This window comes from Myotis daubentonii, chromosome 1, assembly GCF_963259705.1.
Source record: "Myotis daubentonii chromosome 1, mMyoDau2.1, whole genome shotgun sequence".
NCBI classification, from domain to species: domain Eukaryota; kingdom Metazoa; phylum Chordata; class Mammalia; order Chiroptera; family Vespertilionidae; genus Myotis; species Myotis daubentonii.
The window spans coordinates 99,497,573-99,524,093 of NC_081840.1; the positions used below are offsets into that span (position 1 = coordinate 99,497,573).

Here is a 26,521-nt window from a genome sequence, read left to right on the forward strand (position 1 = left end):
AGAAAAAAATGAATACAGATACATAGTGAAATATGAATGCTATTTCAGAAAAATACTATTGAAATTTAGTTTGCCCAAGCACTTTCTGAAAGAAAAATCATATCATTTTATGATTAAGAAAAATCATTTATGATATCCACTTTGGGAAGTATTACCCATTGCAGATTTTTAAAAGTAGCTCTTATGAGGCAAATCTGGAAATTATAACACCGCCAATATGCGAAAGTTATCTAATAAAATCTTTTCATTATTCTTGTATGAAGTTTGTGGTTATTTCCCTCAGAATTTGTAAGATAAAATTCACTGACTTTCTTAAACATGCTTAGAAAAGATAACTGAATTTTTAAACTTAAGAGAAAAACACAAAACAATATTCTTTATACATTATGAAGGTTACATTTATTGGAAAAAATGACACAGTATTTGAAATCTTAAGCAAAATCTATAAAGATAATTTGCCTTATTCTACTGTACAATACAAAAGGTTACATCTTCAATAAAGTACTAAGATTTCTCAAAGTAACTGCATGTGAATATGACTTAAATAATGATTACTAAGTTATATAAAACTGCAAATCCAAAGATATGCTTGACTTTGGTCCCAAAGTCCAAACCTAATACCTGATATGGTAAATCCCAGAAAATAATTTTTTTTTTAAATTTTATTTTCCTAGTTGACATTACTAGTCACTCTTCATTTTCACTCTGAGCTTATCTCAAAATGTCCTCTTAATGAAAGTAATAAAAGATTTTTACTTCTTAATATTACATGCTTAATAATTTTGAAACTTATAAGAGGCAGTGTTAATAATGGGTGGGTACTTTCCATTCCAAATTAATGATACTAACTATATGATCTAACTAAGTGAGGAAAAATTAAGTACAACAAAGGTATTTTATTATTTTTTAAAATTTATTGTTGAAAGTATTACAAATGTCCCCCTTTCTTCCCCATTGACCCCCTCCACTCAGTGCTGGCTCGCCCCCCCACCCCCGCCCCCCAGCTCCCCAGGCCTTCACAGCACTATTGTCTGTGTCCACAGGTTATGCATATATGCATAATAAGTTCTTTGGTTAATCTCTTCCTGGCCCCCTTCCCTCTGAGATTCATCAGTCTGTTCCTTGCTTCTATGTCTCTGGATCTATTTTATTCATCAGTTTATTTTGTTCATTAGATTCCACATATACATATGAGTAAGATCACGACAAAGGTATTTAGAAGGAGCTGTGGCTTTTGCAGTCATGATAACCACAATGGAATACAAGCTTCAATCTAAAAATATATGTGTCATGCTTGTACATCATGCCTTCTTCCACATCACAATATACCAATACAACAGTGGTACATATAGACTGAAGTGATAACAATAGGGATGCAAAAAGATTTTTCAAATGGTCTTCATGTTTCCTTTATGGCAGGCCCATTTATTCTTACTCACAGTGTGCCTACCTAGACCTTATTTCACATTAATTCCAGAGGCTCTCTAGGCTCAACTGAACACTCCTGGAGAAACAAGGTGCTAGAGCTCTCTGCATTCTATCCACCCCAGGACACACTGGTTGCAGTAAGACTTAATGCTTTCTTGAGATCTACAGCACACTTACCATGTGCAAAAGTGGGGGAGATTCAACTGAGGCTATAGGCACAGAAAAGAAGAAAGATCATATTGAAAGTGGTAGATTGCAGGCAGCAAGATTCTCTCTCGAGAGAGATGGAGAACATTAGGATTAAAAAAGGCAAGAGCTGATGAGTGCTTGAGACAAGAGAACTATGCTTCAGCAAATGCCCAGAACCCTGTAGTTCTCCATACATGTCTAGAAAAATCTGATAATAACAAACGTCTTTTCCTCTACTCCCAGGAAAAAGCTTCCACAAACACAGGACAAAGAGACAAAGACATAATAGGAGACTACTGCAGTACTTCCCAATATGATTATATTGAAAAATAATGCTCTATTCAATGTGAAAGATTTCAGCAGGAGTGTGGTAATATGGAGGATAAATAATAATAATTTTACAATGTAAGCAGGGAGGGATTCTGTTTCTGCTGATATGCCACTCCCTTTTGAGAAAAACTGGTTTAAACAGAATTTTTATTTGTATTTTCATTAAAAAATACTTAGATCTACAGAAACACATTATCTTTTTACCTAGAATATCTTGATAAAAAATAAAAATATAATTATTTTAAAAAGAATTTTAAAAATAATTTTGCATAAACATTGTTTTTCCTAAATAGAGTTCAAATTGAAGCTGCTATTTTCAATGTATCTTTCCTATCAAAAATCAGAATTAAATTTTGTAGGAGAATCACTACAAACAATATCAAAATTTTAGAGTAATATGGTTCCAGCAAGAAGAAATTTTCATAATTTAACAAATATAAGAAGAAATAAATATATTAATTATGATTCCTACTTCTCAGTTACATTAAATGAATAAAAAGTTAAATTGGATAAGAGAAAACAATCCTCGTGGCAGGTTAAAAGGTAGGGTCACTCTTGTTTCAAATATAAACACATCTTTTCAGTAAAAGTTTGCAAAATAATATAAAATTTTATTAAAAATCCATGAGTAAATAAAACATGTCCACAGTATCAATACCTAGCATTTTTTTACCATTTACTTTGTGAATACCAGCAGGGTACACTCACAGCAGCTAGCATAGATAGATACAGGTCTTGTCCTTAAAAAGCTGATTGAGAAGTCTCGCTAGAGAAATAAAGGTCTTCTATGATTAATAAGATGTAAGATATCATGTTAAGCACCAGCAGATTCTTTCAATAGACATATGAAAAGATGCTCAACATACTCATCATTGGGGAAATGCAAATTAAAACCACAACAAAGTATCACCTCATATCTGTCAGAATGTCTATCATCAATAAGTCAATAAACAAGTATTGTCATGGATATGGAGAAAAGAGAACCCTTGTGCACTGTTGGTGAGAATACAAATTGGTGCAGCAACTATTGAAAACAGTATAGAAGTTCTTCTAAAAACTAAAAATAGAACTATCTTATGACCCAACAATTCCACTTCTGGGTATATATTCAAAAAAATCCAAAATAATAATTTGAAAAGACATATACACCCCTGTGTTCATTGAAGCATTATTTACAACTAGAGGCCTGGTGCACAAAATTTGTGCATGGGGAGGGGGTCCCTCAGCCTAGCCTGCATCCTCTCGCAATCCAGGACCGCTGGCTCCTAACCGCTTGCCTACCTGATCACCCCTAACCATTCAGCAGCCTGCCTCATAGCCCCAAACCACTCGCCTTCCTGCCTCATCGCCCCTAACCACTCTGCCTGCCTGCCTGATGCCCCTAACTGCTCGCCTGCCTGCTTGATTGCCCCTCACCACCTCTGCCTTGCCCCTGCCACCATGGTTGTATCCGGAATGACGTCTGGAAGGTTGTTTGGCTGTCTGGTCTAATTAGCATATTATGCTTTTATTATTATAGATAGCCAAGATATGGAAGCAACCTAAGTGTCCATCAATATGTGGTTGGATAAAGATGTGATACATATATACAATGGAATATTACTAGGCCATAAAAAGAATGAAATCTTACCATTTGCAACAACATGGATGGACATAGAGGGTATTTCGCTAAGAGAAACACCATGTGATTTCACCTGTATGTGGAATATAAAAAACAAAATACATAAACAAACAAAACAGAAACAAAGTAATAGATACAGAGAATATTTTGATATTGATGAGAGGGGGTTGTCAGATGAGAGGGGGCTGGGGATAAGTGAAAAAGGGTAATGGATTAAGATGTACAGATTGCCAGTTATAAAAATAATCATGGATATAATGCACAACATAGAGAATATAGTCAATAATCCTATATAACAAAAGCTTAATATGCAATTCAACTGAACAGAGGAACGACCGGTCACTATGACACACACTGACCACCAGGGGGCAGATGTTCAATGCAGGAGCTGCCCCCAGCCAGTAGGCCCCAGGCCAGCCAAGGCGGGTGCCAGTGGGGGCCCTCCAATCGCCCCGCCAGTTGCCCCACAGAGGGACACAACCGGCGGCGGCGGGGCAATTGGGGGGCAGTGCTGGCCGGCGAGCAGGCCGGTGCCGACCCCTGATCATCCAACTGGAGCAGACAGCGCCAGCCGGCGAGGCCTAGGGACCCAACCCATGCACGAATTTCGTGCATTGGGTCTCTAGTATGTTAATAACAATGTATGGTGTGAGATAGGTACTAGGCTTCTATGTTCACAGCAGTGCAATTTCCAATAGCTAAGATTTGGAAACAGCCTAAGTGCCCATCAGCAGATGAGTGGATTAAAAAAACTGTGGTATATCTATACAATGGGATACTACACAGCTTAAAAAAGAACTCTTTCTATTTACAATAGTATGGATGGACCTGGAAAGCATTATGCTGAGCGAAATAAGCCAGTCAGAGAAAAATAAGTATCACATTATCTTACTCATTATGTGGAATCAAATGAACAACATAAACTGATGAATAAAAACAGACCCAGAGACTTAGAAGCATGAACAGACTGTCAAGCCTCAGAGGGAAGGCGGAAGGGTCAGGGGAGATCAATCAATGAACTCATATGTGTATATGCATAACCCATGGACACAGACAATAGGGTGGTGAAGGCCTGGGGTGGGGTGTGGGTACAGGGTGGGAGAGGTCAATGGGGGAAAAAGAGGACATATGTAATACTTTTAACAATAAAGTTTAGTCCTAACCCAGTGGTCGGCAAACTGCGGCTCACGAGCGACATGCGGCTCTTTGGCCCCTTGAGTGTGGCTCTCCTTAAGGCTTAGGAGTACCCTAATTAAGTTAATAACAATGTACTTACCTATATAGTTTAAGTTTAAAAAATTTGGCTCTCAAAGGAAATTTCAATCGTTGTACTGTTGATATTTGGCTCCACTGACTAATGAGTTCGCCGACCACTGCAACTGGTTTCGCTCAGTGGATGGAGGGTCGGCCTGTGGACTGAAGGGGCCCAGGTTTGATTCCAGTCAAGGGCATGTATGTACATTGGTTGCGGGCACATCCCCAGTAGGGGGTGTGCAGGAGGCAGCTGATCGATGTTTCTCTCTCATTGATGTTTCTAACTCTCTATCCTCCCTTCCTCTCTGTAAAAAATAAATAAAGTATATTTTTAAAAACACACAAAACAATAAAGTATAAAATAAAATAAAGTGTACAATGTGATAATTAAATATAGGTGGTATACACTGTGAAAGGATCCCCCATCAAGTTAATTAACATACCCATCACCTCACATATGTACCCTCTTCTTTTCCCTTCTCTTCCCTTCATTTCCTCTCCTCTCCGCTCCCATCCTCTCCCCTCCCCGCCCCTCCCCTCCCCTCCTTTCCTCTCTTTGGTGAGAACATTTAAGTTCTACTCTCTCTTGAAATTTTAATTATACCGTACAGCATTATCAACTATAGTCACCATGTCATACATTAGATCCTCAGACCTTATTCATCTTATAACTTTAAGTTTGCACCCTTATTTCCCCAACATCCTAGCCTCTGGCAACTACTTTTCTACCTTCTACTCTGTTTCTATGAGTTCAAATTTTTTTTTTTTAAGACTCCACAGTATAAGTGATACCATACAGTATTTGTCTTTCTCTCTGTGGCTTATTTCACTTAACATAATGCCCTCCAGATTCACCCATGTTGCCACAAATGTCAGGCTTTCCTTTTTTTAAAGGCTGAATGATATCCATTACATATATATATACCATATTTTCTTCTTTTAAATTTATCTTTATTGTTGAAAGTATTACAAATGTCCCCTTTTTTTCTCCCACTGACCCTTCCTCCCTATTCCTGCCCCCTCCCCACGCCTTCACCAAACTATTGTCCGTGTCCATGGGTTATGCATATCCTATCTAATAAATGAGAAACATGGTAATTAGCCATACATCCGCTACCCTACCCATTGGCTAATCAGGGCGATATGCAAATTAACTGCCAGCCAAGATGGCGGCTGGCAGCCAGGCAGCTTGAAGCAAACATGAGGCTTGCTTGCTTCAGTGACTGAGGACTCCAACGTTCCCCGCCTGCCGCTGCCGGCCTCTGAGCTTGCAGTTTTAAACATTGTTTCAAATATAGAAGCTAAACAAAACCCCAGAAACTTGCTTTCAGCCAGCCGGGATCTCAGAGCTGGAGTTGAAACAGTGTTTTGATTATAGAACGCAAACAAACCAGATACCTGCTTTCAGCAGCGGAGGCCTAAGAGCTGGAGCCAAGCCTCAGAGCTAAGGCTGGCCCAGAATAAAAAAGAAAAAGAAAAAAAGGAGCAGTTGGGAGCTTCAGTCACCCGCCAGCCTGAAAACAGCCCTCAGCCCCTCACCCAGACTGGCCAGGCACCCCAGTGGGGACCCCCACCCTGAAGGGTGTGTGACCAGCTGCAAACAGCCATCATCCCCTCATCCAGGCTGGCCAGGCACCCCAGTGGGGACCTCCACCCTGATCCAGGACACACTTCAGGTCAAACCAGCCAGCCCCCACCCATGCACCAGGCCTCTATCCTATATAGTAAAAGGGTAATATGCCTCCCAGCACTGGGATCAGCAGAGCCGCGAGGCCTCCCGGCACTGGGATCAGCATGACAGGGGTCAGCGCCCAAACCCCCTGATCGACCCTGCTCTGTGCGTGACAGGGTACGGAGCCCCAACCCCCCTGACGGGCCCTGCTCTGTGAGTGACAGGGGGCAGCGCCCCAACCCCCTGATTGGCCCTGCTCTGTGCATGACAGGAGGTGGCACCACAACCTCCCCATCGACCCTGCCTTGAGTGTGACAGGGGGCGGTGCCCCAATCCCCCAATCGGCCCTACCCTGAGCGTGACTGAGGGTGGCATCGCAACCTCCCAATCCGCCCTGCTCTGTGCATGACAGGGGGCGGCGCCCCAACTCCCCAATTGGCCCTGCTCTGAGCCCGATCAGGGGCTGCACCTAGGGATTGGGCCAGCCCTCTGCCACCCGGGAGCAGGCCTAAGCCAGCAGGTCGTTATCTCCTGAGGGGTCCCAGACTGCGAGAGGGCACAGGCCGGGCTGAGGGGCCTCCCTCCCCCCCGAGTGCACACATTTTTGTGCACCGGGCCTCTAATATGCATATAAGTTCTTTGGCTAATGTCTCTCCACCTCCATCCCCTCTTCCCTATGAAATCATCAATCTGTTGCATATGCCATATTTTCTTGATAAATTCGTTTCTTGGTAAACACTTAGGTTGTTTCCATATCTTGGCTATTGTGAATAATGCTGCAATGAACACGGAAGTACAGATTCGTCTTTGAGATAATGGTTTCATTTCCTTTGGATATATTCTCAGAGTGGAATTGCTAGATCATACCATAGTTCTATTTTTAATATCTTGAGATATCCCATACAGTTTTCCATAATGGCTATAACCAGTTTACATTCCCACAAACCATGTACAAGGGTTCCCTTTTATCCACATCATTGCCAGCATTTGTTATCTTGTCTTTTTATAATAGCCACCCTAACAGGTGTGAGATGATATCTCACTGTGCTTTTTATTTGTAGTTCCCTGATGATTAGTTATTAGTTTCATGTAACTATTGGTCATTTGTTTTTTGTGTTTTTTTAAAAAATATATTTTATTGATTTTTCACAGAGAGGATAGGAGAGGGATAGAGTTAGAAACATCGATGAGAGAGAAACATCTATCAGCTAGCTGCCTCCTGCACATCCCCCACTGGGGATGTGCCCACAACCAAGGTACATGCCCTTAGCCGGAATTGAATCTGGGACCTTTCAGTCCTCAGGCCGATGCTCTATCCACTGAGCTGAACCGGTTAGGGATCTATTGGTCATTTCTATGTCTTCTTTCAAAAACAGTTTATTCAGGTCATTTGCCCATTTTTAAATTGACTTATTTGGGGTTTTTTTTTTGCTATTGAGTTGTACGAGTCCTTTGTTTATTTTGGATATTTTTTCCTTTTGGAATATTCGATTCACAAATATTTTCTCTCATCCATAGGATGCCTTTTCATTTTGTTGATTGTTTCCTTTGCTATTCAGAAGCTTTTTAGTTTGATGTAGTCCTACTTGTTTACTTTTGCTTTGGTTGCCTTTGTTTTGGGGAAAATTGTAAGGGGTGCATGAGATGCATATTATTTCTTATAACTCCATGTGGATTTAAAATTATCCCAAATTTAAAAGTTTAATAGAAAATAGCTTTAAGGTGCTTATGACACATTCTCAAGGATAATTATATTATCCATCCTTAAATGCAGGATACCAGTTTTTTAAGTAGTCTTCACCTAGTTTATCCACATTCCACCTTTGTTGGTGGTCAACCCATGAAGAAAGGCAGATTTAGGTAGACAAAAGGAGAAATGTCTTGAGGTTTTGAAAAACACAGTAACAACATATTAATATTTTAAGAAGATTGTGAAGTGTACTTGAAAGTTTGAGATCACAGTGACATAAACAAGTATCTATGACCTAAGAATAAATGCATCCTTTGGTACTTTGAAGTATAAAAACACACACACACACACACACACACACACACACACACACACACAGAATTAAATTACAAAGCTAACACACTCGTTTATGCAGCTGGTCTTTTTTAAAATTGAGAAACTTTAAACCTACAATTCTAATAGGCTTACTGGTGACATCCTAATCCTTTGAAAAAGAAATGAAATATCATAAATCATCTGACCATTCTTAAGCTTAGATTTTTATCACCACTCAGATGCTTTAAAAATAAAAAGCAATATGAAAGGATAAGGTCTTGTTTTGTGCCCTGTAAAGTTTAAGATAGAAAATAAGCCTTAGCTGGTTTGGTTCAGTGGATAGAGCCTCGACCTGCGGACCAAAGGGTCCCAGGTTCGATTCCGGTCAAGGGCATATCCCAGGTTGCAGGCTTGATCCCCAGTGGGGAGCGTGCAGGAAGCAGCCAATCAATGATTCTCTCTCATCATTGATGCTTCTATTTCTCTCTCCTTCTTCCTTCCTCCCTGAAATTAATAAAAAATATTTTTAAAAAAGAAAATAAATCATACTATTAAATGTCATTTAGAATCCTAACCTCAATACTTAGGATTAAATTGGCATAAAATTCTTGGTCGTTCTCATGAGAATTGATGCAAGTAGAGTAGCTTTTCTTACAAAATATTTCAAAACTCTGGAACTTCCTGTGATAAATGAAGCAATAAGGCACTGGAATTGCAACTGTGTATATTTAAGTACTTCATATATGCAACCAGATTGTTATCTTGCTGTATATCTAGCACTATGACTTTCTTATCTGGCATCCAAAGGAATATTTGAATACTTATAAAGAGAAAAGGTTGGGGTAGGCCCTTTTAATTTATAGCTACAGAGTTCAACCTTTATTTTCTGACAAGTTGATTTAATGAAAAATGTTCACAAATTTTGCATGAAATGTTAAAATAAAATAAAAATTGTAAATACTTTGAAATGTTGAAGATACAACAGAAGAACAGTAATATCTAAGTGTTAGCCACAGAACCTGAAAATTTTTATTATAGCTAACTTTCAAGAAAATAAATGGTGGGAGACCTACTCCATGACCTGATGAAAGGTACTTTAATAATTGGTCAAGGATCAGTTCAAGTGACATTCTAATTCATAAGTGTGCATTCAGAAGCCCCCTGGACTAGCAGTGAGGCCTATATAAGACCGTAACCATTTTAGATTTCAGCAGTTTTCTAATCCATTTTAAAGATACAGATAACAAATCAGTAGCCTCCAAATAACAGCTTAACCAATGTCACATCCCTATCAAGCTGTGTACAGGCGTTTGATAAACACTTGAGTAAATGACCTAATTAATGATATCAGAGCGCCAACTTATGTCTTGCATATCATATGGTTGCACACGAAGAATTCTTAAAGATTATCTAATTTTTAAAATGTATAATGTTTCTCATTGAATTATTAAGTACTGAATATATACCAAACAATATTACAACATATGTGTAAGTTAAAAAAAAAAGTAAAATAAAATGAACACCTTTATTCCCACTACCCAGTTTAGGGAATAAAACATTACTAGTAACTTTGAAGTTACCTATATTCTTCCCATTCCATTTCCAATCCTTGCCATGCCTTTCCTCCAATGACCTATGAGTTTTTCACTTTGCTTTATTTTATCCTACATATCCCTAGTTAATATAGTGTTTATTTTTGCAATATTTTGGGTGGAATTATATTGGTTGGAATCATATTAGGAATATTATTATATGTTCATGAGATTCACCAATCTGGTATGTTTGAATATAGCACAATTTATGACTTCTCTTGTTGATGGATATCTGAATTCTTTCCAGTGTTCTGGAACATTGTCATGCATATTTCTCTGTGTACATTTGCAAGTGTTTCTATGTTTCAGAGTGAAATTTCTGGGTTGGTATATATAAAAGTTATTACATAATGACAAATTGTTTTTATATTTTTTATCCAATTTCTTTAATCACTAACGAGGGTAAGAGAAGGCAGGATGCTCCATCTCCTTGCCAGCACTTTTCCCAATCTTGTGGATATAAAACAGTATCTTGTTGTGATATTTTTTAAAGCTCCTTTTTCATTCCTTTAAGTGAAATTTACATAAGATGGCATGCACAAATCTTAAGTATACCATTCCATGAGTTTTAACAAATGCATATAGCTTGCAACCCAAACCATTACCTCACTCCAAAGGAAGTTTCTTCATAATCCTTGCCAGTCATTCCCTGCTCCATCCCACTCTTTTGACTCCATCCCTCCCACAGATAAATTTTGCTTGTTCTAGAACTTCACAAAAATGGAGTAATACTGTATTATCATTATTTTCTTAATCCTCACCTGAGGGTATTTTCCCACTGATTTTCAGTGGAAGGGAGGAGGGGGCGGGGAAGAAAGAGAGAGGAGAGAGAGAGAGAAACACAGATGTGAGAAAGACACATAGATTGGTTGCTTCCTATACATACCTCAACTGGGGCTGGGATTGAACCTATAACCCAGGTTCAAAGCACTCGGTGCACTGGCCAACACTCTAACTACCAGCCAGGCCAGCCAGGGCTGTATGTATTCTTTTGTATAAGACTTCTTTAGCTAGTTTAATAGATTCATCAATGTGTTACAGGGATCAGTAGTTTGTTCCTTTTTATTTCTGAGTAGTATTCTATTTTATGAATACACTATAGTCTGTTTACCCATTCTCTACTAATGAATATCTGGGCTATTTCTAGTTTTTGGCTTGTATGAACAAAGCTACATGTATATACTATGTATGTCTTATGAACATCTGTGTGTGTGTGTGTGTGTGTGTAGTTATATTTTCATTTTTTTCTGAGTAAATACCTAGAAGTAGAATTGCTGGGTCATCACATAGTATATGTTTAACTTTATATGAAATTTCCAGATCTTTTTCCTAATAGGTGGTACCATCTAACAGAGTGTATGAGTTTCAGTCACTCAACATCTTTACTAACATTTGTTGTTATCAACCTATTTAATTGTAGCCATGCTCGTGGGTATCTCAGTATCATTTGAAGTTGCATTTCCCTGATTAATGATGTTGAACACATGCTTAGTGGCCACTTCAATATCTCCTGCTATGGAGTATCTATGTTATAAAGTAGCTTTTCAAATAATTTCTCTCCTACCCTCCCTTTTTTATTTTGGATTGTTTTGTTATAAAGTTGCAAAAATTTTTAAATCTATGTAGCCCTCTGACACATATATATTTTGCACATATTTTTCTCCCAGTCTGTGGCTTTTCTTAATGGTATTTTTGATGAGCATACATTTTTTGTTTTGTTTTTTGATACAGTCTGTAATTTTTTTCTTCTTATGGTTATTGCTTTCTGCATTTATTTTTTTAAAATATATTTTATTGATTTTTTACAGAGAGGAAGGGAGAGAGATAGAGAGTTAGAAACATCGATGAGAGAGAAACATCGATCAGCTGCCTCCTGCACATCTCCTACCGGGGATGTGCCCGCAACCCAGGTACATGCCCTTGACCGGAATCGAACCTGGGACCTTTCAGTCCGCAGGCCGACGCTCTATCCACTGAGCCAAACCGGTTTCGGCTGCTTTCTGCATTTAAATCTCTGCTTACCCCCAAGTCATGAAGATATTCTCTGATTTTTTTTCTAAAAGCCTTCTGGTTCTAGCTTTTACATTTAATCTATCAAAAATTAATTTTTATGCAAGGGACAAGGTAGGAATTGAGAATTATTTTTATTCAATATAAATATCCAGTTGTTCCAGCACTATTTATTTAAAAAACTTTCCTTTCCCCACTGGGTTGCTTTGGATCTCGCTGAAAATCAAATTACCATAAACTGTGGGTCTATTTTGGCCTTTCTGTTCATCGATTTATTTATGATCCTTACAGCAGCACACACTATCTTAGTCATTGTAACTTAGTCGATATAACTTTTAGAATAAGTTTTTCAATATGGGGGGGGGGGAAGCCTGTAGGATTATGAAAGGGATAATGTTGAATTTATAGATCAATTTGGGGAAAACTGTCATCTAATTAATTCTGCCAATCCATAAACATGTCATCTCTCTTCACTTATTCAAATCTTTAGTTTTTTTTCAGTAATGTTTTATTGTTTTTTAATACAGAGACTTGTTAAAGGTTTTTAAGTGTTGTACTTTTATTAAAAGTGGGATATAGTCCTGGCCAGTGTGGTTTAGTGGTTAGTGTGTTGACCATGCTCACCAAAGGGTCTTGGGTTCGATTCCAGCCAAGGACACTACTTGGGTTGCAGGTTCCTCACTCCAGTAGGGATGCATGCAGGAGATAACCAATTGATGTGGGTCTTTCACATCGATGTTTCTCTCTCTCTTTATCTCTTCTCATTCCCCTTTTTCCCTCCCTTACACTCTAAAATCAATATCCTCTAGTGAGGATTAACAACAAAAAAAGAGGGATATAGGCTTATTATTGATCATCTCAATTCAAAACTACTTGTTATTTATTAGAGCTTCTCCATCATATACTCTCTCTATGGAATTATTAAATACATTAAAAAATCTGAGCAATTCCATTTATTAGTATATTCTGTATAGTAAGCAAGTCAAGAATTTCTAAAAATGGGATAAGTACTCTATAACTTGGCAGTAAAATAAAGCAATGGATTTGGTACCAAAGCATTCATGTTGGAAACAGGATCAGAAAATTTTTATAATCCACTCTCATTTTGAATATATTTTGTGATGGGGAAAGAAGGGAGTTAGATATATGATTACTTTTGTCTGAAGTTACATTGATCCTTTCAGCACAAGACTCTTGTTACTTAACTGTTCCAATGCCAACTCTTTTTCTTTTTCTTTTCTTTTTACTTTTGGCCCACTTAATCATAACCAAGGGTTTCAAGAAGAGAGTAAGAAGTATTTAGCTTTGACTTTTAAGCAAATACAACACAAGCTCCTTCTCCTTTGCTAAAGACAGTCCTGTATCCAGACTCTTAGGTTTCCCACTTGGCTTTCTTTCTTTTGTAACTTATTTGTCTTACTTATTCCACTTCATTGTTGTTCATTTATCTCATTCTCTCCTTCTTCCTAGCATCACTAATTTCATTCTCCATATCTTCAATAACTGATTCTTCAGAATTCTCTATCAGGATCTGAAAACGGACAGAACAAATTCCTCACCATCACCGCTCCAACCCTAAAAAGCAGACCTCTATCTTTGGCCTTTGCTTGCTTCTTGGTGGCTTCTCTTCTGGTTTCTCCATATGCCTTAACTTTCTTCCTATGATCTTCTTGTCAAATCTGTCCTCTTCTTGAAGTCTTCCTTTTGCTTTATTAAGGTTGACACTTCTATAATGCTCTTCCTCTGTATCTTTCACAATGGATTTCTACTTTGTTGGCTAACAGTGAACCAAATTCCCTTTGTCAGCAAATGTTATTTCCTTATTCACTTAAAATGTTTCATTACTTTTTTTTCTTTGTTTGTTCCTGTGACTTTCTTGATTTTCTGGGCTCATCAGTATTAGGAGCAGATTGAGTTTGAGGCCCTCTTATTTGTACTACTTTCTCTCTCGTTTTCCCCTCATCTGCATCTCTTCCTGCTCCTCTTCCACCCTCTTCATTAGTAATACCACTAGCCAGTTTGTCCCTGTCCTCTCCTGCTTCTGGTCTCTTCCCACCTTACTGAAGGATGGACAGTTTCTCCCTGGTGAGGGATAGAGCTCATTAACAATTCTTTGGTCAGTTGTTTCTACAATTTCTGATGAATTTTATCCAAATTATCATAACAAGTCCAAGAGACATAGCATATTTGGTAAAGGTAACTTGTTCAAATCAAATATTTCTTCATCCTTTATCAGGTATACTAACATATGTAGCAAACAAAACACCCCTGAGCTCTTTAATTGTTAATCCTGGACTAAAAAAGATTCCAGTATTCCCACCCCCTCAAGATTCCTATAAGTTTCTCTGGATTGGTTTTTATTTCCTTACTAGGGGCCCGGTGCATGAAATTCGTGCACTGGGTGTGTGTGTGGGGGGAGAGTCCCTCAGCCCAGCCTGCCCCCTCTCACATACTGGGAGCCCTCAGGTGTTGACCCCAGCCCAGGCCTGAAGCCTCTGACAGAGGCATCAGGCCTGGGCTGGGGGCAGAACCAGTGATGGGGGGAAATGAGGGTCCCCTGCTGGGCGGGAGAGCGGGTTGGGGGCGAGTCGCCCTGCCGGCCTGCGTGATCGGGTCCCGGGCGACCACCGGCACTCACGCCCCCAACCCGCTCTCCCGGGTTGAGGGCGTGAGTGCAGGCAGAGGCCGCAGCCACCCCGCCGGCTCGTGTCCCGGTTTGCCCGCTGGATCTGGTCCCGGGCGACCGCTGGCACTCACGCCCCCAACCCACTCTCGCGGGTTGGCAGCGTGAGTGCGGGTGGACGCCGCAGCCGCCCCACCGGCTCGCGTCCAAGTCTGCCGGCCGGATCGGGTCCCGGGCGACCGCTGCAGCCGCCCCGCAGGCCCGCATGATCGGGTCCCGGGCGACCACCGGCACTCACGCCCTCAACCCGCTCTCGAGGGTTGGCGGCTTGAGTGCGGGTGGACGCCGCAGCCGCCTCGCCGGCCCGCATCCAGGTTTGCTGGCGGGATTGGGTCTCAGGCGACTGCTGGCACTCATGCCCCCAACCCGCTCTCTGATAGCGCTATACCATCCTGCCTGCAATATGCAAATTAGCCGCCATCTTTTTTGGCGGTTAACTGCCATCTTAGTTGGCAGTTAATTTGCATATCTCACTGATTAGCCAATGAAAAAGGTATCGGTCGTACGCCAATTACCATTTTTCTCTTTTATTAGTATAGGATAGGCATTTTCTTCTCAATAAGTACCATCCTTATTTTCTTCTGAGGGAAGCAAAATTAATAAAGCTTCATCATCTACTTGGCAAGTCTATTTGCTCTATGAATATGAGTTGGCATTCTCTGGGCAATCAAACGCAAGAACCCAGTTCATGGCCTGCCTACCCAATAGCCTGGTCGCAGTATCTATAGCAAAGAACACTGTTAGCACCCTTGCAGATAAACCTCTTACAGACTTCCACTTTTCTCATCTGCTGCTGTCAACCACAGAAGTCAAGAATAAAAGTACCAGAGTACAGACAGAAGAAAACCTGGTTTAGATATGAACCTCTTTTACAACTGGGAAAAAATATATATATTATACACCTGTTTAGATGGCTTCTCAAAAAGGAATATGAGATACAAATTTTTTACTATAGCACACAAACTAGGTAGTTTTGTTCCAAAGTGACAGGGGTGATATAGTTTACTTTTCTCACCAACCCAAACATATTCAGAAATTTTCAAACTCAAGCATACAAAGTCATTTACAGATTTGATTTGTTTTTCCTGGAAAAAAACAAAGTTAAGTGTTTTGGAAGAAGATTTTTGCATTCACACTATCAGCTGTGTCTATGTCCAAGATTCTTCATTATAACCTAACTTTTGGAGGTTGTTATGAACACTTATTGGTTCATCTTTGTGTTCAAACAGTCAAACTTGTATGCAAACAAGTATATTTATGTGGTTGATCTTCTCAAACATCTTGTCTCAGATCATTTCCACCAATGAAGAGATTGTTAAAAAGCTCATGATCCTTTTCTGCTTCCTGGAAAACCCAAAGGCCTGAGAACTAGGTCAGTTCTCATAGGTAGTATTACCAGAAGCCATAGTCATCTGTCAAGGTCTATTACAGATGGTAAAAAAAAAAAGTCAAAGTCTTGCTAGATCCTATTCTAGAAGCTGCAAGTACATCTTTAGTTAACAGCGCCTCAATAAAGATGCAGAGGAATAATTTTTTAAAAAATATATGTCCAAGTCTTATTATTGCTGCAGAATTACTTTACAGTAGCATCCACAGGATATGTTTTCTTTCTTTTTAAAAAAAATGTATCTATTGTTGAAAATATTACAAGTGCCCCCCTTTTTTCCCATTCAGTCCCTCCACCCTGAATCCAACCTTTCCAGGCCTTTACCACTCTACTGTCTTTGCCCATAGGCTATGCATATAGCCATCTAAGTTCCCCAGTTAATCACTCCCCACTTACTCCCCGACCCCAGCCTTCCATCTGAAATTCATCAGTCTGCTCCATGCTTCTATATCTCTGGACCTATTTGTTTATCAGTTTATTTTGTTCATTAGATTCTATATATGAGTGAAATCATGTGTTACTTATCTTTCTCTAACTGGCTTATTGCACTTAGCATAATACTCTGCAGGTCTATCTATGCTGCTACAAATGGAAAGAGTTCTTTCTTCTTTACTGCTGCCTAGTATTCCACTGTGTAGATGTACCACAGTTTTTTTATTGACTCATATGCTGATGGGTATTTAGGCTGTTTCCAAATCTTAGCTATTGTAAATGCTGCTTCTATGAACATAGGTGTGCATATATTCTTTCTGATTGGTGTTTCAGGTTTCTTAGGATATATTGCTAGAAGTGGGATCACTGGATCAAATGGGAGTTACATTATTAATTTTTATGAGGAAACTCCATACTGTTTTCCATTGTGGCTACTCCAGTCTGCATTCCCACTAGCAGTGCACTAGGGTTCCCTTTTCTCCACATCCTTGCCAACACTTGCTGTTTGTTGATTTGTTGATGATAGCCATTCTGAAAGGTGTGATGTGACACCTCACTGTCGTTTCAATTTGCATCTCTCTAATGTTTAGTGATTTTTTTCATATGTCTCTTGGCCATCTGTATGCCCACTTTGGAGAAGTGTCTATTTAGGTCCTTTGCCCATTTCTTAATTGGATTGTTTGTCTTCTTTTTGTTAAGTTGTGTGCGTTCTTTATATATTTTTGAAATTAACCCCTGATCGGATGTATCATTGGCAAATACATTCTCCCATACAGTGGGCTCTCTTTTCATTTTGTTGATAGTTTCTTTTGCAGTGTAGAAGCTTTTTATTTTGATGTAGTCCCATTTGTTTTTTTCTCCTTAATTTCCTTTGCCCTAGGATAGTGGTCAGCAAACTGCAGCTCGCGAGCCACATGCGGCTCTTTGGCCCCTTGAGTGCGGCTCTTCCACAAAATACTGACTTCTGTGCATGGGCCACGAAATTTCAATCGCACTGTACATGCACGCCCGCACATGGTATTTTGTGGAAGAGCCAGACTCAAGGGGCCACAGAGCTGCATGTGGCTCGCGAGCCGCAGTTTGCCGACCACTGCCCTAGGAGATCTATAGGCAACATATTGCTATGAGAAATGTCTGAGATTTTGCTGCCTATGGCTTCTGCTAAGATTTTCATGATTTTACAGCTTACATTTACGTCTTTTATCCATTTTGAGTTTGTTCTTGTGTATGGTGTAAAAATCCAACACCATTTTTTGATAAAGACTCTTGGCAAAGTGGGAATAGAGAGAGCATATTTCAACATAATAAAGGCCATATATGACAAACCTACAGCAAACATCATACTCAGTAGACAAAAACTAAAACCATTTCCCCTAAGAACAGGAATGAGACAGGGATGCCAACTTTCACCACTCTTATTTAACATAGTACTGGAAGTCCTAGCCACAGCGATCTGATAAGAAGGAGAAATAAAAGGCATCCAAACTGGAAAGGAGGAAGTAAAACTCTCATTATTCGCAGATGTCATGAGATTATACATAGAAAATCCTAAATAATCAATAAAAAACTAGTAGATTTAATAAATGAATTCAGCAATGTAGCAGGATACAAAATTAACACTCAGGACTTGATGGCATTTTTATACAACAATAATGAATTCTCAGAAAGAGAAATAAAAAAACAAAAACACAATAATCCCAGTTACCATTGCAATTAAAAAGTTAAGATACTTGGGAATAAGCTTAACTAAGAAGGTAAAAGATCTATACTCAGAAAATTACAGGACATTGAAAAAAGAGATAGAGGAAGATATATTGTTTATACAGTGTTTATGGATTGGTAAAATTAACATCATTAAAATCTCCACACTACCCAAAGCAATCTATAGATTCAATGTAATCCCCATTAAAATACCAACAGCATATTTCACAGATCTAGAACAAACATTACAAAAATTTAAATGGAAGCAAAGAAGACCCCAAGTAGCTGTAGCAATATTGAGAAAGAAAAACAAAGTTGGAGGAATTACAATACCAGATATCAAGTTATACTACAAAGTCACTGTAATCAAAACAGCCTGGTACTGACATAAGAACAGGCATATAGAACAATGGAACAGAACACAGAACCCAGAAATCAACCCAAGCCATTATGCTCAATTAATATTTGACAAAGGAGGCAAGAGCATACAATGGAATAAAGACAGTCTTTTCGATAAATGGTGTTGGGAAAATTGGCAGGTACATGCCAAAAAAAAAAGAAGAAAGAAAAGAAAAGAAAAGAAGAGAAGAGAAGAGAAGAGAAGAGAAGAGAAGAGAAGAGAAGAGAAGAGAAAAGAAGAGAAGAGAAGAGAGACGAAATGAAACCAGACAACAAAGGAATAATTTTTTAAAAACAACTATTTCCCTGTTGACTTACTTAAACTTGAATGACTGGGTAAATATAAACATCTCTAAGTTACCTACTATTTTTTTGAAAATCTTTTAAGTATACTTAAATCTTTTAAGTATACTTAAATATTTCTTACAATGAATGAAATCTGAGAATGAAATAATTTTCCACTTATAAATAATTCAACCTATTTTTCTGGCTCCTCAAAGAAGTCTTTGTTTTTAAATTAAATCTTTATTGTTCAGATTATTACAGTTGTTCCTCTTTTTTCTCCCCATAGGTCCCCTCCACCCGGTTACCACCCCACCCTCTAACCTTACCCCCGCCATCCACTGTTCTCATCCATAGGTGTAGAATTTTTGTCCAGTCTCTTCCCACACCCCACACACCCCTTTCCCACCCGAGAATAGTCAGTCCAATCCCTTTCTATGCCCCTGATTCTATTATATTCACTGGTTTATTCTTTTCATCAGATTATTTATTTACTTGGTTTTTAGATTCACTTGTTGATAGATGTGTATTTGTTGTTTATAATTTTTATCTTTACCTTTTTCTTCTTCTTCCTCTTCTTAAAGGATACCTTTCAGCATTTCATGTAATACTGAGTTGTTGGTGATGAACTCCTTTAGCTTTTTCTTATCTGTGAAGCTCTTTATTTGACCTTCTATTCTGAATGATAGCTTTGCTGGGTAAAGTAATCTAGGTTGTAGGTTCTTGCTAATCATCACTTTGAATATTTCTTGCCACTCCCTTCTGGCCTGCATAGTTTCTGTTGAGAAATCAGCTGACAGTCATATGGGTACTCCTTGTAGGTAACTGATTGTTTTTCTCTTGCTGCTTTTAAGATTCTCTCTTTGTCTTTTGCTCTCAGCATTTTAATTATGATGTGTATTGGTGTGGTCCTCTTTGAATTCTTTTTGTTTGGGGTTCTCTGCTCTTCCTGGACTTGTAAGTCTATTTCTTTCACCAGGTAGGGGAAGTTTTCTGTCATTATTTCTTCAAATAGGTTTTCAATATCTTGCTCTCTCTCTTGCTCTGGCACCCCCATAATTCGGATGTCGGTAAGCTTGAAGTTGTCCCATAGACTCCTTACACTATCTTCATATTTTGGGATTCTTTTTTCTTTTTGTTTTTCCGGTTGGGTGATTTTTGCTTCTTCGTATTTCAAATCTTTGACTTGATTCTTGCAATCCTCTAGTCTGCTGTTGGAACTCTGCATAATATCCTTTATTTCAGTCAGTGTATGCTTAATTTCTAGCTGGTCCTTTTTCATAACCTCGAGAGTCTCACTAGATTTCTTGAGGGTCTCACTAAATTTATTGGCAGTTTCTAGAAAATTCTTGAAAAACCTTAGAAGTGTGGTTTTGAACTCTAAATCCAGTAGTTTGCTTTCCTCCATTTCTGTCATTTGTGACCTGTTTCTTTGTCTCCGCATTTTTTATGCTTCCCTGTGTTGACAGAGTGGTTTTCTGTGCTAGGTGTTCTATAGGGCCCAGTGGCTCAGTCTCCCCAATTACCTGAGGTGGAGACTCTTGGTGCACCCCTTTGTGGGCTTTGTGCACAGTGTTGTTGTAGTTAAGCCTTGATCGTTGTAGACATCACTGGGAGGAATTGACCTCCAGGCCAACTGGCTGTGAGAATCAGCTGTGTCTGCAGTGGGAGAACTTCTGTGCTGGAGACACCCTTCTAGGGAAAGACTTGCTTCAGTGGGGCTTTGGTGCTCACTGAGTCTACCCCCTGAGTGTGTCCCTTATGGATCTGAGGAGTTGTAATCTGGATGGTCCCACTCTGACCACTGGGTACACTGGCTCTTGGATCTCTAAGAAGGTGCTAATTTAGCCTTTGCCTGAGGCTACCCAGCAGGAGCTTTGGAGAAATCTGCAGATTCCTTTTCTCTGTTTGGGGTTTGGAGGTGCCCAGATGAGGCCCAGGTATGAAGCAATGCAAGCTGTTGAGGGACCTTGGGCCTTCTTTTGAAAGTTCTGGGTCTCTCTGACCCAGCTGCAGTTTGTTAGGTAATTTTCAGATTGCAAAGGGATAGGCCTTTCTTATGCAAAAGCCTCTGAGCACAGCTTAGGTGGGGTGGGGTCTCAGGGGATCAACAGGGCAGAGCAAGCAGCTATGGCTGCTCCTCAGAGGCCCCGAGTCTCAGTGTCCCGGTAATCGCTGCAAGCACCTCTGAGAGAAAGCCGCCCTCGAGTTCCACCTGATGCCAGACAGTCCAGTTTCTCCCCGTATGAGTCTGGGTCCCCAGAGACTCGCTGGAAACTGGAGTTCAGAGCAGTCGAGCTTGAGACTCCCTCCCGACTGAAAAAGACAACAGCATCCTCAGCTGCCAGCCCTCTCCACATGGTCCACGTCCTCAGCTTCCAGCCCTTTCCACATGCACTGCGTCCTCAGCTGCCAGCTCTTTCCGAGTGCACCGCGTCCTCAGCCGCCAGCCCTCTCCACATACGCCGTGTCCTCAGCCACCAGCCCTTTCCATGTGCACTGTGTCCTCAGCTGCCAGCCCTTTCCACGTGTGCCTCCGTACCTCTGCACTTTACTTCCGCACCTCCTCTGAGTCTCAGTGCTTTTCTCTTTCCTTCTAGTTGTAGAATTTCCACTCAGCCAGCCTTCCTGTGGTTCTGGATGATGTCCCTCAAAGAAGTCTTTCTTTAGCTCTGAGGTCCAGCGACTTTACCAAACCCAGACACACAGCATGTCCTTTCAATATTCAAATTCTAGTTGTATTTTATTTCAAGAAAGCTTAACCTTTAAACCAGCTGGGGGCAAACTACAGCCCGTGGGCCGGATCCAGCCCGTTTGAAATGAATAAAACTAAAAAAAAAGAAAAGACTGTACCTTTTTATGTAATGATGTTTACTTTGAATTTATATTAGTTCACACAAACACTCCATCCATGCTTTTGTTCCGGCCGTCCGGTCCAGTTTAAGAACCCATTGTGGCCCTCGAGTCAAAAAGTTTTCCCATCCCTGCTCTAAACCCTGGTTTTACATCATTGGTTTGGGAATCTTGAATCTACAATTATATATATGATGGATCTGCTCCTTTTGTCTTCTATATCAGTGGTCCACAAATAGAGGAATATCTGAAGCTATATGAAGGCTTTCCAGAAGATATGTGGGCACAGATAGTGTTTTTAAAATATGTTTTTATTGATTTAGAGAGAGAGAAAATCTGATGTGAAAGAAAAGCTGCCTCCTGCACGCCCCCTTCTGGGGATTGAACCCAAAACCTGGTCATGCACCTTTACTGGAAATCCAATGGGTGACCTTTTTGGTGCATGGGACTACACTCAAAGGAGTCACACCGACCAAGGCGGCACATAGTTTTAAGGCAATATAGACCAGATGCTCAGCTTCCAATTCTTCCTATTACTGATCATCTGGGATTATACCTGCAGCTCTTTTCCCACTTTCAAAAGAAATGCATACCACTCACTAATCCTGTCTATTGCATGTCCATGGATCATAAAAACCCTCTAGGATGCAAATCTGTAAATCCTCCTTTAATCAAAGGACTACAATAAGGATCAAATGGAATATGTGGGCCCATGTTAGTGTATCATCCTATGTAATAAAAACCTAATATGCTAAGTGTCCAGTCATCCGGTCGGCCGTTCAACCAATCAAAGCGTAATATAGTAATGATATGCTAAGGCCGCTCAACTGCTCGCTATGACGTGCACTAACCACCAGGGGCCAGACAGTCGACCAGTCAACCAGTCGCTATGATGTGCACTGACCATTAGGGGGCAGATGCTCCAACCAGTAGGTTAGCTTGCTGGTGGGGTCCGGCTGATCGGGACTGAGTGAGACGGGGTCGAACACACCTTGGATCCCTCCTGCGGTCCCTCCCCGGCCCCTATCGTGCACCAATGGGGTCCCTCAGCCTGGCCTGTGCCCTCTTGCAATCTGGGACCCCTCGGGGGATGTCGGAGAGCAGGTTTTGGCCTGATCCTGCAGGCCATCCACTGGGCCTCTGGTAGATGTATAATAGAATGAAGCAGTAGTGCAGGCATTTCTACTTAAGGACCTCTTCAATACCATTATCATTGTAAAAGAACCATCTCAATTCTGGGATACTTTAGCAAGCACACAAAAAATACTGAAAGCAGCAGTATCTATTATACCAAGGCAGCACATGGTAAGGCTCTGTTCTTTACCTATTTATCTATATTAGAATTAGAATTCAGAGTGTGATGGTTGTCATGAAAGATATGTTAATATGTCATTACCATACTTATTTAAGTTAAAAAATCAAGTTTGACCTTTACTGACAAAGAAGTCTGAGTTGAAAAATAGGTTTGAAGACTGGCTTTGTCAGTTAGGTTAAATGGCAACCATGTCCCCTAATTTGAGTGATCTACTTTTATTGCTGCAGGCTTTGATAAAAATACATTTCAAACATATTTGAAATAACAATTTCTCTAAAACATCACATACTGGAAAATATGTATTACAATTAATAATGTTTCTGAACATCCCTTTCTAAGTATATTGGAATAAACAAGGTGCCTCTAAGTAAAAGAGTAGTATGTACAACAGTCATTTGATAAATCTTAGTTAAGCCTTTTTGATAAACTTCCCTAAACTCAGAAACTGAACATAAATTCCTTTGCAAGTCAGGTGGTTTCCAAGTCTTTGCTCTCTACAGAGGAGTGAGTAATTGGGTTGTCAGTGGATCATTAAAATAATTTATAGATCATGATGAAAAAAGTTAAGAAATGATACAATTCTGACATATCATAAACAATAATATTTAAATATTAAAGGTGTTTCATCACTCTTTTAAGTATATATTTGACCTGACTCACTTCTCTCATTTCCAGTTTCTATGAACTCACTATTTGTCTGTACCATCTCTTTTCTTTTGTACTCCTTCCAATTTTGTTTTCATTTCTTTTGTAGGTTTGATTCTTCTTCAACTTTTTACTGAGTTCTGCTTCTAATTTTATGATTAAACTTAATTATAATTATTAATTTATAACTTATAAGTTAACCATTTTCCATTTTGTGTATAATGTGAGGTAGGAATCCATTATTACTCTCTTTCATTGAACAATTTCTTGCCCCAGTTGTTGCTGATGGTCTATAGAAATGCAATTGCCTTTCCTGTGTTGATTTTGTATATAAAATCCTTGCTAAACTCTAGTTAATTCTAAGAATTTAGTGCGGAGTCATAAAAATCTTCTATATAAACAATTACATAATTTGCCAATAATGGCCATTTTTTTCCTTCCTTTTAGTTTTCCATCTTTTCTTTTGTTTTTTTTTTCCATCCTAGTCTGCTGGCTAGAATTTCTGGTACAATACTGAATAGAAATGGTGATATCAGGGAACCTTATCTTTTAAGAGTTAAATTGTATCTCTTGATGCCCGGAGATAATCAACACTAATAAAAGAGAAAAATGGTAATTGGCATACGAGCTACCCTTTTCATTGGCTAATCAGGGCTATATGCAAATTAACTGCCAACTGAGATGGCAGTTAACTGCCAACAAGATGGCGGTTAATTTGCATATGTAGGCACAATGCAGGGAGGCGAAAGGGAAAGCAGGAAGAAGCCCCCCCCCCCCCCCCCGCCACTGACAGTGATCGGAAACCCAGGGGGGAGCTAAGAGCTGGGGGGCAGGACAAAGGCGGCCCTGGGGCCGCCTTTGCCCTGCCCCCCAGCCATGATCAGAGAATCAGGTGCCTTTTCCGCCCTGGCCAGTGATAGCAGGAAGTAGGGGTGGAGCCAGTGATGGGAGCTGGGCACGGTCGAAGCTGGCAGTCCCAGGAGCTAGGGGTCTCTTGCCTGGGCCTGAAGCGAAGCTCCCGATCGTGGGGCCGCTGCAGCTGCGGGTCCCCGCTGCCCGGGCTGAACGCCTAGGCCAGAGGCGTCAGGCCTGGGCAAGGGGCCGATCCTGCGATTGGAGGGTGATGGGGGTCAACGCCTGAGGGCTCCCAGTATGTGAGAGGGGGCAGGCTGGGCTGAGGGACACTCCCCCCCCCCCCCCCACACACACACCCAGTGCACGAATTTTGTGCACCAGGCCCCTAGTTTTAATATAATCAGAATAAGGAAAATAAGTTGCTTTTGTTTTGAACATTTCTGTCTTGGAGATAGCAATATCATTTTTTTAGTTTAAAATACTAAAATGTTTATTCAAAAAGCATAAAATATATAACACAAAGAAAAGGAAGTAACATTAAGACATAAAACAAAAGCAATATGAGATTGTTATTAAAACAAAATAAAAGCTGTGACATTAGCCTTATTAACCTATACACTATTTTTTAAAATTTCTTTTTTGTTTCACAATTTACCATAGCTAAGATTTGGAAACAATGTAAGTGCCCATCAGCAGATGAGTGGATTAAAAAACTGTGGTATATCTACACAATGGAATACTACGCCCCTATAAAAAAGAAGGAACTTTTAACCTATACACTATTAACATCGTCCCAACTTTGCTTTTCTGTGGTGTCACAGGGTAGAGCTGTCTCTGAGAAGTGGCTGCCCAGCCAGAGTCTACATTTCCATATCCTCCCCTCTTGCACCAGTTGTGGCTTTGTGAATAGTTCTCCCCAAAAGAATGTCAGTTCTCAGGTTGAGGCTTTTCAGAAACCTGAGGTGAGGTGTATTCATAGTCCCTTTCCTCACCTGCTTGAGGACTACAGGCTCAGGTTATAGGTCAGGAATGCCTTCAATGCATTGTTTCATTAACAATAAATACACTTAAACTAGGTTTAAGCTATTATATTTTTTGGAGTCCATTTATTATAGCAGTTAGCATTCCATAACTAAAATAAAAATGGTATCTTTAAATGGGGTGCAGACCAAACAAAAAATCTAAAATATCTAGCAACAGCTTAGCAACCAGGCAGCAGGAAATGAAGAAACTGAGTAAAGGATGGAAAGATAGTTATGTCATGCAGTCACAAAACACTTCATAAAAAAACTGCCTGCCAAAGGGGATCCATAGTGACAGAAGCCAAAAAGTGGTTGCCTCCAGGGGAGCAAAGTGGGAAATTAACTGGAAAGGGGCATCCATCTGGGGTAATGGAAATGTGCTATATGTTATTTTGGGTGCGGGTTTACACAGGTGTACACAATTAAAAAAAACTCATTGACTTGAATGCTTAAGAGCTGTGTAAATTATACCTAATTCTTTTAAAATGCCTGAGATAGATTCAAAGTCAGTCTTGCCTACCAAGTCTATAGCTTTAAGGAAAAAGAGATGGAAAAGAGCATATTAGAACAACAGTATTACTTGATGCATTTATCAATAATTGATAAGAAAGAAAAGAGCAAATGCAAGAACTGACAGGGTTGAGAGTAGAAATGAAAGAAATAGAGAATCCAGAAATGGGGGGGGGGGGGAACACGACTCCCAAGGTTAGAAAAGTTGACTGCTTCTGAATTTCACAAAGTAAGAGAAAAAACTGAAAAAGTTTTTGAGCAAATATGGCCTGTTACATGTTTCCTCAGATAAACAGAGGGAAGCCAGCCTTGCTGCAGATTAAGTATGTTAACTTC

General features: G+C 39.9%; 1 protein-coding gene across 13 annotated transcripts in view; it reads right to left on the bottom strand.

The window, feature by feature from the left end:
• Positions 1–26,521, bottom strand: part of ZNF438 (zinc finger protein 438) — a 221,356-nt gene that overhangs the window by 66,108 nt on the left and 128,727 nt on the right. For 7 of the 13 annotated variants that reach the window (XM_059712276.1, XM_059712230.1, XM_059712249.1 and 4 more), the window contains one exon: positions 3,578–3,641. The exons of the other annotated variants lie outside the window; for them this stretch is intronic. The gene's annotated coding sequence lies outside the window, so the exon portion shown is untranslated. The remainder of the gene's footprint in view (positions 1–3,577; positions 3,642–26,521) is intronic. 13 annotated transcript variants of the gene reach the window in all.